General features: G+C 36.7%; 1 non-coding gene and 1 pseudogene across 1 annotated transcript; one reads left to right on the top strand and one right to left on the bottom strand.

Moving 5' to 3' along the window:
• Nucleotides 1-3,618: 3,618 nt before the first annotated feature.
• On the bottom strand, nucleotides 3,619-3,726 carry LOC131163218 (small nucleolar RNA R71). Its single transcript, XR_009138994.1, has one exon. It is a non-coding gene; the product is annotated as a small nucleolar RNA R71 (small nucleolar RNA).
• Nucleotides 3,727-3,775: 49 nt separating this feature from the next.
• On the top strand, nucleotides 3,776-8,535 carry LOC131162751 (uncharacterized; annotated as a pseudogene).
• Nucleotides 8,536-13,385: the final 4,850 nt, after the last annotated feature.

Below are 13,385 nucleotides of genomic sequence, written 5' to 3'. Positions count from 1 at the left end.
TACTCTTCCCAAACTTCAAAATTCAAATAAACTCTTAAGTTAATTTATCCTTGGGATGTTTAGCCAAGTAACGTACTCCCGTATGGTTTCCGCAAAGAATGGTTCAACTAACGTACTCCCTTTCGGTTTCTGCAACCCAAATCAAAATCAAACTCTAAGGTTTACTTGATTTCCAAATATACATAGTTTATATGATTTTCAAATTTAAACCATCCACACAATTTAAATATGTACTGAAAATAAAGAATAGGGAAAGAGAGAGTATGACGGAGATTTTTACGAGGTTCGGCTTATACCCAGCCTATGTCCTCGCCTTTGGCAAACCACCAAAGGATTCACTAAACCTAATCCATTGATGGGTGGAACAAAACCTTTACAAGCGATACCCCATGCTCAAACACTCCTTCACTAGGTCAGAGCCCGCCTCTCCAAACGATGTCCCCTCATTCGGTCACTCCTTTAGGCTAGAGCCCGCCTCTCTAAGCAATATCCCCCTGCTTAGCCAATGATCCAAAAAATCCTTGGAATTTCAAAGAACTACGAGAAACAAGATATAATATGCGTACAAATATACTCTCACAAAGATCAAGTTAGTACAAGTTCAGCACTATATACTTTAATGTAAAATATCAATATGAAATAGAATGAAGCTTAAGTGTAGAATTCACCAATATCCTTCTTAGATGAGGATTAGCTATAGGAATTCGGAGAAGGAAAGATTAGCACTTCAGAATATCTCAGCAAAAGAGATTCGCAATAAGTGAACAAGAGAGCTTTGGAAGAGCAAGAGTGCTTTCAGCTTCTAAAACAGATTTTTCAATTCATGGTATGTTTTGGTTTGCAAAACCATGTATTTATAGGCTTTCAAACTTGTTTCCTTGTTGTAAAGTTTCCTTAGATAATTTCCCAAGTTTTTCGAAAGTTTGGAGCCCAAGAAATATAAGTTTGAATTTAAAAACTTTTGAAAAATATGCCCGTTAACAGTGTTCAGATGACTGAACTTTCGGGTTCAGTCGTCTGAGGAGGTTCTGCCTCTTTAGAAAATTCAGAAAAAAAATCTTCAGATGACTAAATTTAATCTTTAGTCGTCTGAAGTTATTGTTCAGACGTCTGAAGTTACATGATTACGGGTCAAAACTGCGTAATTGGGCGTGTTAACCCGGGCTTTACGGCTTATATTTTTAATTAAAATGTCCAATTAAGTCTAATATTTTAATAAAGTGTCGAATTTAGTATTCTTGAGTTTCATTGCACAATTTATGAATTTTTGGTAATTTTTTGTCGCAGGAAAAATCCCGGGAAACAAAACCGACACCTGTTCGTATTTCATGCATAACTTTTCCATCCGAGCTCCGATTGAGACGATTCAAATTTCTGGAGAAAGAAGAAAGGATCATCCACAACTTTCATGTTTTGAGTTTTATGAGATACGGGCCCCAGAAGAGAAAAATTTGCGATGAACAGATAGCAAATAAAATGAAAAAAATAAAATATATATATATATGAAAGGGAGTTTGATGTGACCCGGCCATGCATGGCCGGGTCGGGTTGGCAAATTTGGCCCTGGTATTAAAGCCTCTTCAGCCGCCCAGCCTGCTGCCAACTACCCTTCTCCTTGCTGTCCGAAGCATGTACTCCACGGCAGCAATTCTTCACCCGAGGCCAACTTGCCAGCTTCCGTGAATACCAGCAGCAACCAAGCCACCACAGCTGCCATCATCTACTCCACGGCAGGTTTACTTCAGCAACCATGGCCGAACACAGCATCACAGGCACCCCTGTCTTAGCAGAGAACAACCCCAGCCATACCAGATCAGCTCCGTGACACAGCAGCAACCTTCACGGCCAGCAGCAGAGGCTGCTGCTGCAGCTACTCTCTTCTCTCTTTTCTTTTCTTTTCCTTGTTCTTTTTCTTTTTATTAAGATTGTTTATTTTTATTGTTTTAGTTATTAATTGAAAGATTGGATTTTTTTAAAACTGTTTTAGTTGCATTTTATTTTAATTAAGTATTTGAATTCTCAAGTAATTTTAGCAATAAGTTTTATTCGTTTTAATTTAATTATCTTTATTCGTAATTTTTGTTAAAGGTTCGGTTTTTATTGTCTACATATGTGTTTGATTGAGTTTTTATTGGTGCGTGTTTTAATTTCGTGTTCAAAGTTATTGTCTTTAGTTAACGTGTGTTTTGATATTTGCTTGATTAATCGTAGGATTTCCATACTTGTTTTTTTTATTGCAAGCATGAGTGGCTAAGTTCGGTAACTCGAGTTGTGGGTCGAGGTCGTTTGCGTTCCATGGTTTATTAGTTTCCCTAAAATATTATTGCTAACCTTTTATTTGGTTGAAACCGAAAATTTAAGGCATCGTTGATAAATCGCTGGCTCTTGCTTCTTGTTTTGTTGTTGACGTTAGGCACATCAAAACCTTGATTTAATCTAGGATTTTCATCAACTAATTTACACGACATTCGGTTGATGCTTAATGAGAGTTTATATTTTCTTCCGTTTGGATGTGGCAAATTTACTCGAGTTTAGTAATAAAATTTCATCTTATTAATGCCTTGATTGGATTAACAAGAAAAGGAGTAAGGCCTAGGGAATTAGTAAACGATGGAAGCAAGCAGACTTTGACCCGTAACCCGCGTATTTGGTAAATTGTTTCAATTAATCTATTTAATTTGATTGCGTTAGTAGGTTTACATTTTTGGAGAATTGATAAAATTTCAGTTTCATTTTGATAGTTTACTCAAGCTTCTTCCTCTTTGTTTACTGTTTTCAAAATCATAAAAGACCAAAAAGATTTTCAACTCATATTTTACAGCAACAGGATTTCACTAAACTTTCACAAATACTTTGATACTCAGTGGTCCCTATGGAATACGATCCTGGACTCATCTTTGATACAACTTGACACTTCTGCACTTGGAAGCATAACTCAGAATGAGTCAAGTTTTTGGCGCCGTTGCCGGGGATTAATTGGTGTCATCAAAGTGTTTCTCAGATTTCAGAGAGGTGTTTTAGAGCTGTGAACGTCTTCACAGCCTGGGTGATATCTACTTCCTCTCCCTTGACCTGTTTGCTTTTATTGCGTTTATATTGCGTTTGTATGACTAGTTGGGCTAGAGATAATACATTTAGACTAGTCAGGACAAACTCATCCATCTCATCATCAAGTGAACCCGTTTCACTTGAATCACTTGAATCACCATTTGATACACATAGCATCATGGCTGAGAATGAACCTCATGATATGGAGAACCCTAATAGGACACTCAGAGAATATTTGCAACCTGTTAGGACCAGTACCCCATCTTACATTATTCTACCTTTGAATGCAAATGCTTTTAATTTTAAACCTGGGATGATTCCATTGTTACCTCATTTTCATGGCATTGAATCTGAAAACCCATATTTGCATATTAAAGAGTTTGAAGAAGTTTGTTCCACATTCATGGATAGAACATGCACTGAGGAGGTAATAAGATTGAAATTGTTCCCATTTTCTTTAAAAGACAAAGCAAAAACCTGGTTGAATTCCTTAAGACCAAGATCCATTGGGACTTGGCAAGAAATGCAAACAGAATTTTTAAAGAAATTTTTTCCCATGCAAAGAACTAATGCTTTGAAAAGACAAATCATGAATTTTTGCCAAAAGGATGTGGAGACATTTTATCAGTGTTGGGAACGTTTCAAAGATCTCTTAAATGCATGTCCTCACCATGGGTATGAAAATTGGAGGGTCATCAGTTTTTACTATGAGGGATTGCAACCAAAGATGAGGCAATTTGTAGAAATAATGTGCAATGGCGAGTTTTTCAATAAAGGGCCTGAAGAAGCTTTTGATTATTTTGATTACTTGGCTGAAAATGCCCAATCTTGGGATGTCTCTGATGTGTATGATAGATCTGAAAAGCAAAAATGCATTGGTGGGGGTGGTAAGTATCAATTGAAAGAAGTTGATGATTTGAATGCTAGGCTTGCATTAATGTCTAAAAGGTTAGAGTCCATTGAACTTAAGAAGGTAAATGAAATGCACGTTTTGCCATCATCTTCTGAAAAATGCAGCATATGTAAGGATCCAGGGCATGTGACTGATGCATGTCCAACTATTCCTTCTTTTAAGGAAGTTTTGCTTGATCAATCTAACCCAGTGCATATGGTCTCTAAGAATTCTTGTGGACCTTATTCTAATACATGTAATGCAGGTTGGAGAAATCATCCAAATCTCAGTTGGAAAAATGACCAAGTGGGGCCATCTACGCAGGGACCAAGTCAATATAATCCTTATGCAGCCGCTAGCCAAGGCTTGGGGCCACCTCATTTTCCAAATCAGCCACCCCAAATGCAAAGAAGAGGAGTGGAAGACTCCATACAACAGCTAACTGTTAGCTTGCAACAGTTTATGCAGAGTCAGAGCACGATCAACAACCAAAACTCCCAGGCTATCAATGACATCAGAGGGACTCTCACTAAAGTAACCACCACTTTGAGTAACCAGGAGAAAGGAAAGTTTCCAGCTCAACCCCAGCCTAATCCACAAGGGCACAATCGATCATCTCAGCATTCAGGTGAAGGGAGCAACATGAAATCAGTGAAAGCTATTACAACTTTGAGGAATGGTAAGGTTTTGGGTGACCCTGCCCATAGTGCAGGGAGTTCAGGTAAAAATGCTAATCCTCTTCTTGATAGTGGTGAGTCGAGTACTTTAAATTCACATAATAATGCATGTTCCACACCTGCACCGTTTCCACAACGTTTGGTTTCTTTGCACAAGGATAAACAGCATGCTGAAATCTTGGAAATTTTTAAGCAAGTTAGGATTAACATTCCACTTCTAGATGCTATAAAACAAATTCTTGCTTATGCTAAATTTCTAAAGGATTTATGCACTGTAAAAGGAAAACTGAATGTGCAGAAAAAGGCTTTCCTCACTGAGCAAGTTAGTGGTATTATTCAAAATCACACACCACCTAAGTACAAGGATCCTGGGTCACCTACTATTTCATGTGTCATCGGAAACTCTAAGATAGGGCAGGCTTTGCTAGACTTAGGTGCAGGGGTTAATTTGCTACCTTATAGTGTGTATGAACAATTGGGGCTAGGGGAATTGAAAACCACATCCATTATCTTGCAGCTTGCTGATAGATCCATAAAAATTCCTAAGGGTATCATTGAGGACGTCTTGGTCCAAGTGGATAAATTTTACTACCCTGTGGATTTTGTGGTCTTGGATATGAAAGTGTCATCCCACGCAAATTCTTCACCACCTGTGATTTTGGGAAGACCATTTTTAGCAACTTCTAATGCCATAATCAATTGTAGGAGTGGTGTTTTAAAATTGAGTTTTGGAAATATGACTTTAGAACTAAATATCTTCAATTTGTGCAGGCAACCTCAAGAACATGAAGAAATCCAAGAAGTCAATTCATTGGAATCTTTAATTGTAGACACTCCTTGGTTAAACTATGATTGTGATGAGCAGTGGGAGGAATTAGAAGATTCCCTTGATTTAACTGAGTCCACTGATCATTTTTCTTCGCTTTGTGTTGTAGGTGACTCAACTGAGATGCAATGGAAGCTTAAATTTGAACCATTACCGGCAATACAAACCCCCGCACAACCATCCGATGAGAAGGCACCAGTGTTAGAATTGAAGCCACTACCGTCGGAACTAAAATATGCCTACCTTGGACCAGAGAACTCATTCCCAGTGGTGATTTCTGCATTGTTGACGCCTGACCAAGAAAGTAAGTTGTTGAGAATTTTGACACAACACAAATCAGCCATTGGTTGGTCTATTGCCGACATTAAAGGTATAAGTCCTCTCATTTGTACACATAGGATATATTTGGAAGAGGATTCGAAACCCTCTAGAGAGATGCAAAGGAGACTAAACCCCACAATGAAAGAAGTGGTAAAAAATGAAGTTTTGAAATTGTTAGACATAGGCATCATATATCCAATTGCTGACAGTAAATGGGTTAGTCCAATACAAGTTGTCCCAAAAAAATCTGGTATAACCGTTGTAGAAAATGATAAGGGAGAATTGGTGCCTACTAGAGAGACCACAGGTTGGAGGATGTGTGTAGATTATAGAAAATTGAATGCTGCCTCTAGGAAGGATCATTTTCCTTTGCCTTTCCTTGATCAGGTTTTAGAAAAAGTGGCAGGGCATGAATATTACTGTTTTTTAGATGGATTCTCTGGTTATTATCAAATAGAAATAGCTCCAGAGGACCAAGCGAAGACTACCTTCACTTGTCCCTTTGGAACTTTTGCCTTTAGGAGAATGCCATTTGGGCTATGCAATGCCCCGGCTACTTTTCAAAGATGCATGTTAAGTATTTTTAGCAACTTGATTGAGGACAGTGTAGAAGTATTCATGGATGATTTTTCAGTTTTTGGAAAAACATTTGATGCATGTTTGTCTAATTTGAAGGTTGTTTTGAAAATATGCGAAGAAAAGCAATTGTTGTTAAATTGGGAAAAATGTCACTTTATGGTCCAACAAGGAATAGTTTTGGGGCATATTTTATCCTCTCGAGGCATAGAGGTGGATAAAGCTAAAATAGACTTGATTTCAAATTTGCCTGCACCTAAAAATGTGAAAGATGTTAGATCATTTTTAGGGCATGCCGGTTTTTATAGAAGATTCATAAAGAATTTTAGCTTTATTTCTAAACCTCTTTGCAAACTTTTGATGCATGATGTTAAATTTGAATGGACCCAAGAGTGTCAAAATGGTTTCGATGAATTGAAAACATGTCTCACCACTGCACCTATCATTCGATCTCCTGACTGGTCACTTCCTTTTGAATTAATGTGTGATGCAAGTGACTTCGCTGTGGGGGCTGTTCTTGGACAACGAAGAGATAAACTGCCATATGTTATATACTATGCTAATAAAACTTTAAATGCGGCACAAAAGAACTATTCCACCACAGAAAAAGAACTACTAGCTATAGTATTTGCATTGGATAAGTTTAGATCTTATCTTCTGGGTTCTCCTGTCATAATATTCACTGACCATGCAGCTTTGAAATTTCTACTGTCAAAAAAGACACTAAGCCAAGACTGGTTAGGTGGATACTTCTACTTCAAGAATTTGATCTCACAATAAAAGATAAAAAAGGAGTGGAGAACATGGTGGCAGATCACCTTTCTCGGCTTCAACCAGAAGTTTCTGAGAAGTTTTTTTTAATTTCTGATAAATTTCCTAGTGAACAATTATTTTCCGTTGAATATTTACCATGGTATGCTGATATTGTAAATTTCTTAGTTGCAAAGAAAACGCCACCTCGTTGGAATGCTCAAGACATAAGAAGGTTGAAGACTGAAGCTAAGAATTTCTTTTACGATGATCCTTATCTTTTTAAATATTGTTCAGATCAGATCATTAGAAAGTGTGTGCCTAACAATGAAATTTCTAGTATTTTAAATTTTTGCCACACAGAGGCTTGTGGTGGGCATTTTTCCGCCCACAAAACAATGGCTAAAGTTCTTCAAAGTGGGTTTTATTGGCCAAATATGTTTAAGGATGCTTTGAGTTTCTGTAAAGCTTGTGAACCTTGTCAAAAATTAGGGGGGATCACTAGGAGAAACATGATGCCTTTACAACCTATACTAGTGATTGAAATTTTTGATTGTTGGGGTATAGATTTCATGGGACCATTTCCTTCTTCTTTTGGCTATTTATACATTTTGCTTGCCGTTGATTATGTTTCCAAGTGGGTTGAGGCAGTCCCTTGCAGAACTAATGACCATCAAGTGGTTGTAAAATTTTTGAAAGAAAACATTTTTGCAAGGTTTGGCATGCCTAAAGCCATAATTAGTGATCAAGGCACGCACTTTTGCAACAAACATGTTTCAGCCTTATTGAAGAAGTATGGTATCCATCACAAAATCTCTACTGCCTACCATCCTCAAACCAACGGGCAAGCTGAATTAGCAAATAGGGAAATTAAACACATCCTTGAGAAAACTGTTAACCCAAATAAGAAGGATTGGTCTTTGAGATTGTCTGATAGCTTGTGGGCTTATAGAACAGCTTTTAAAACCATTTTAGGCATGTCTCCATATATATTAGTGTATGGTAAGGCTTGCCATTTGCCTGTAGAGTTGGAACATAAGGCGTATTGGGCAATTAAACAATGCAATTTTAACATTGATGATGCTGGTTGCGTGAGAAAATTGCAGTTATCTGAATTGGACGAGCTGAGGATGGATGCCTACAATAATTCAAAATTGTCCAAGGAGAGAATGAAGAACTTTCATGATAAACACATTCAGCGTAAGACTTTTGAGCCCGACCAACAGGTGCTATTGTACAACTCTCGCCTACACTTGTTTCCTGGTAAGTTAAGGTCTCGGTGGAGTGGACCTTTTATGGTGAAGAATGTATTTCCTCATGGTGCTGTAGAGATTCTGAATCCTCAAAATGGTAATGTTTTTAAGGTTAATGGTCAAAGGCTCAAGCCTTTTATTTCTAACTTTGCACCTGAGGAATCTACTCTACATTTGCTTGATCCCACTTAGTATAGTTCATTTTCTTTTCTTTTCTTTTCCCTTTTTGTGTTTTTTTTCTCATTTATATTTTTATTTTTCTCATTGTTATCCTTTGTTCTGTAGTTGTTATTTCTTATTCTCTAGCGTTATATTCTTTTCAAAGCGGTTCAGGTACTTTTTCTTTTTCTCGTTTATATTTTTAGAATTGTTTTGCTTTACGTTTAAATACTCTCTTGGGTAAATTCTTTCAATTCTCCTGCATCATTGGGGACAATGCTACATTCTAGTTGGGGGGTGGAAGAGAATATACCCTGTGGTTTGCGTGCTTTAAACATATGTGGTTTGCCTTGGGAAAATGGTGTTATATACAAAAATTAAGAAAAAAAAACAAAAAAACAAAAAAACAAAAAAAAAAATTCAAAAATCAAAAAGAAAGAGAGAAAGAAAGAGGAGCATTGAAGATTTACACTGCATTATCCCATTTTTTAACATTGACTCGTACCCTTCACATACTTGCATATAACCTAAGAACTACACACTTGAGTCATTTATGCGTAGTTTCTCTTTATACGATTTTATGACTCCATGAATAATTGATTAGTAGTACATTCGTGTTAATTTGGCTATATAATTTCCTGTATCTACATGCATCTCACGAGGATAAATAAACACAGTTACGTGATTCATTGCATTTAGGGTTCCTTGTGAGCATCGAGAGAACACCCGTGGAGACTATGACACCTTGTGAGATATTCTTGAGCTATTATCGTCCTTTTGAGCTTTAATATCAAATCAGAGTTCATGGAACTCAATTTTTTTCTGGATGATTCCTTGTACACTAGTCTATGTTTTGATTTGCTAGCCTAGAGGTGACTTCTAGTGGGGAGATAGAAACTTAGGTCTTGTAGCCTACTCAAGATATGAAAGCTGAGCCACCCCTAGAGATAGACTTAGTTCATAGACCACTATTCGAGCTCAATTCCCATTGATTGTTTGAAGATTACAAAAGAAGTGTTATGATTGTCCTAATTGATCAAGAAAAGACAGGAAATGAAAAATGAGCAGAAGAAAGGATAAGAAATAAAAATGCGCGTGAAATGAAATACTAATGTCTGCTCCACAGAAATATCACCAAAAGTCAAGGACACAACACATGTTCTCTACGTACGAAGAGTCTTCAACCAGTTAATGCCTCAGATGTGTTCATGACGAGTTTGTGAATAAGTTGATCTAGGGTGGTCTCAGTTGGATGTGGCGAGTAGGTGAGAAGATGCTAGGGTGAAGGACCTGACACCTCATAGATAGGCTAGATCCTTTCTAGACTAGTCCACTCCATATACTTAGCGTTGTTCCTTTTAATATGTGGGATGTTTCATCGCAACACTCCTCCTCACATATAATGAGTGAACTCATTTCTTTCTTTTTGAGTGTTTTTGAGGGTATACCAGTTAGGCTGAGTCAAAGCAACCGTTCTGTAGGTGTCCACTGGCGTCCTAGGTGTACTGAGTCACACACATCACACACACCTCGAGAGTTTATCTGTTTATACTCGAACTTATATGATTGCATTAACTCTAAATGTGCCACTAATTAACTTCATGTGAGTATACTACTCTCAAATCACATATAAACGATGAAACTTGCATGAGTGACGTGCTTTGGAGTCGTGTGCATTGAATATGAACAAGCTTGTGTGAAATTCAGTTATGTTCTTGTATGTGAAGTGGTATAGTTATGCCGCATGTGCATTGATTTCATGATTACTGGAGTATGTAGTTGTAGACACCACCCTAAGATTCATTCACGTAATTTACTAGAAACTAGCAAAATGTTAGTTGGGGGGTGTGATTACGAGTCAAAACTGCGTAATTGGGCATGTTAACCCGGGCTTTACGGCTTATATTTTTAATTAAAATATCCAATTAAGTCTAATATTTTAATAAAGTGTCGAATTTAGTATTCTTGAGTTTCATTGCACAATTTATGAATTTTTGGTAATTTTTTGTCGTAGGAAAAATCCTGGGAAACAAAACCGACACCTGTTCGTATTTCATGCATAAATTTTCCGTCCGAGCTCCGATTGAGACGATTCAAATCTCTAGAGAAAGAGGAAAGGATCATCTACAACTTTAGTGTTTTGCGTTTTGTGAGATACGGGCCCCAGAAGAGCAGAATTTGCGATGAACAGATAGCAAATAAAATGAAAAAAATAAAAAATATATATATATGAAAGGGAGTTTGATGTGACCCGGCCATGCATGGCCGGGTCGGGTTGGCAAATTTGGCCCTGGTATTAAAGCCTCTTCCGCCGCCCAGCCTGCTGCCAACTACCCTTCCCCTTGCTGTTCGAAGCATGTTCTCCACGGCAGCAATTCTTCACCCGAGGCCAACTTGCCAGCTTCCGTGAATACCAGCAGCAACCAAGCCACCACAGCTGCCATCATCTACTCCACGGAAGCAATACTTCAGCAACCATGGCCGAACACAGCATCACAGGCACCCCTGTCTTAGCAGAGAACAACCCCAGCCATACCAGATCAGCTCCGTGACACAGCAGCAACCTTCACGGCCAGCAGCAGAGGCTGCTGCTGCAGCTACTCTCTTCTCTCTTTTCTTTTCTTTTCCTTGTTCTTTTTCTTTTTATTAAGATTGTTTATTTTTATTGTTTTAGTTATTAATTGAAAGATTGGATTTTTTAAAAACTGTTTTAGTTGCATTTTATTTTAATTAAGTATTTGAATTCTCAAGTAATTTTAGCAATAAGTTTTATTCGTTTTAATTTAATTATCTTTATTCGTAATTTTTGTTAAAGGTTCGGTTTTTATTGTCTACATATGTGTTTGATTGAGTTTTTATTGGTGCGTGTTTTAATTTCGTGTTCAAAGTTATTATCTTTAGTTAACGTGTGTTTTGATACTTGCTTGATTAATCGTAGGATTTCCATACTTGTTTTTTTTATTGCAAGCATGAGTGGCTAAGTTCGGTAACTCGAGTTGTGGGTCGAGGTCGTTTGCGTTCCATGGTTTATTAGTTTCCCTAAAATATTATTGCTAACCTTTTATTTGGTTGAAACCGAAAATTTAAGGCATCGTTGATAAATCGCTGGCTCTTGCTTCTTGTTTTGTTGTTGACGTTAGGCACATCAAAACCTTGATTTAATCTAGGATTTTCATCAACTAATTTACACGACATTCGGTTGATGCTTAATGAGAGTTTATATTTTCTTCCGTTTGGATGTGGCAAATTTACTCTAGTTTAGTAATAAAATTTCATCTTATTAATGCCTTGATTGGATTAACAAGAAGAGGAGTAAGGCCTAGGGAATTAGTAAACGATGGAAGCAAGCAGACTTTGACCCGTAACCCGCGTATTTGGTAAATTGTTTCAATTAATCTATTTAATTTGATTGCGTTAGTAGGTTTACATTTTTGGAGAATTGATAAAATTTCAGTTTCATTTTGATAGTTTACTCAAGCTTCTTCCTCTTTGTTTACTGTTTTCAAAATCATAAAAGACCAAAAAGATTTTCAACTCATATTTTACAGCAACAGGATTTCACTAAACTTTCACAAATACTTTGATACTCAGTGGTCCCTGTGGAATACGATCCTGGACTCATCCTTGATACAACTTGACACTTCTGCACTTGGAAGCATAACTCAGAATGAGTCATTACACTTCGGTCGTCTGAAGTGGTTTTGTGTGTTGTTCAGTCAGCTGAAGTTCCTCCCGTGAACAGTGTTCGATTGGCTGACAACTGTGACCCTACTTCAGTACTTTGGTCGTAACATTTTCTGTATAACTCCATATTAGGTGTTCTTGGTGTCAAACTAAATTTAAGAGAAACTCCTACAAGTTTCATGTTGAACACATTTTAAAATAAAGAGATCTGATAGATAAAAATGCACCTCAATGCGAATGTATAAAAACTTGACAGCATTTGGAAAAACTCCCTTTGGTGCTTTTCATTCAAATAATGATTCTAACCATTTTAAAATAATTTTTTAACCTTATAAAAATATTTTCCAGTATTTTAAAAGGTATCTAGGTCTAAAAAGTTAACTTAAGAGCTTCATAATATTTCAAACGATATTTAAACATTAAAGTACTTACATAAAGATTTCTAAGACTTGGCATTCTAAACACTTAAGTGTTCATGCTTGCTTTGACTCTTTCTTAGTCTTCAAGCTTTAATATTCTTTGAGATTTCTCACTTTAATTTTATTTGACTCTTTTGACTTTAACATTCCTTGGCTTTCAACAAATCATTCATTACTCATATTCTTCAAGTTTTAATATATCATCTTTAAATCCATGATATATCATCTTTAAATCCATGCTTTGACTCTTTTAAGTTTCATTTGATCCTTGTGAGCACTTTGACCTTTCTTTCTCATATATGAGCCCTTAAATATCATTACTCACACAAATACATTAAATTTCACTTGTTTGTTAGCATCAAAACAAGATAACAAGATTTTAAACCTTGTAAGGCCAACAGGTGAACTAAAAGATTATCATACCACCTTAGAAAAGGGAAAATTTAAGAAGATATTAAAAATTGTATGCTTAGAAGAAGTAATGGATGATTATTCTAGCATAACACTTGAAATTAAAAATGAAAAGAATAATCATAATGAACCCTTAAGAATTAAAAGCAATAAATTTTTCAAAAAGGGTTCATGGTTAGTTCATCAAAGCCATAATCATGCCACGTCAGGTAAAAATGGAAGAGGCTTAGATAAGAAAATGATTTGGGTGATTATGAAGGCAAACCTCGCAGGAGTTAAGGAAAAACGGATTCAACTCGAAATCATCTTCTAGTTAATCTTTCCTTAGTTTCTAAGTTTAGGAGGTTGTGATGACTGTAGGTTTGGGAA

The sequence above is a fragment of the Malania oleifera genome, chromosome 8 (genome assembly GCF_029873635.1).
Source record: "Malania oleifera isolate guangnan ecotype guangnan chromosome 8, ASM2987363v1, whole genome shotgun sequence".
In the NCBI taxonomy this organism is placed as follows: Eukaryota; Viridiplantae; Streptophyta; class Magnoliopsida; order Santalales; family Ximeniaceae; genus Malania; species Malania oleifera.
The sequence above is the reverse complement of the archived record's forward strand: the minus strand, read 5'-3'. Positions and strand labels throughout refer to the sequence as shown.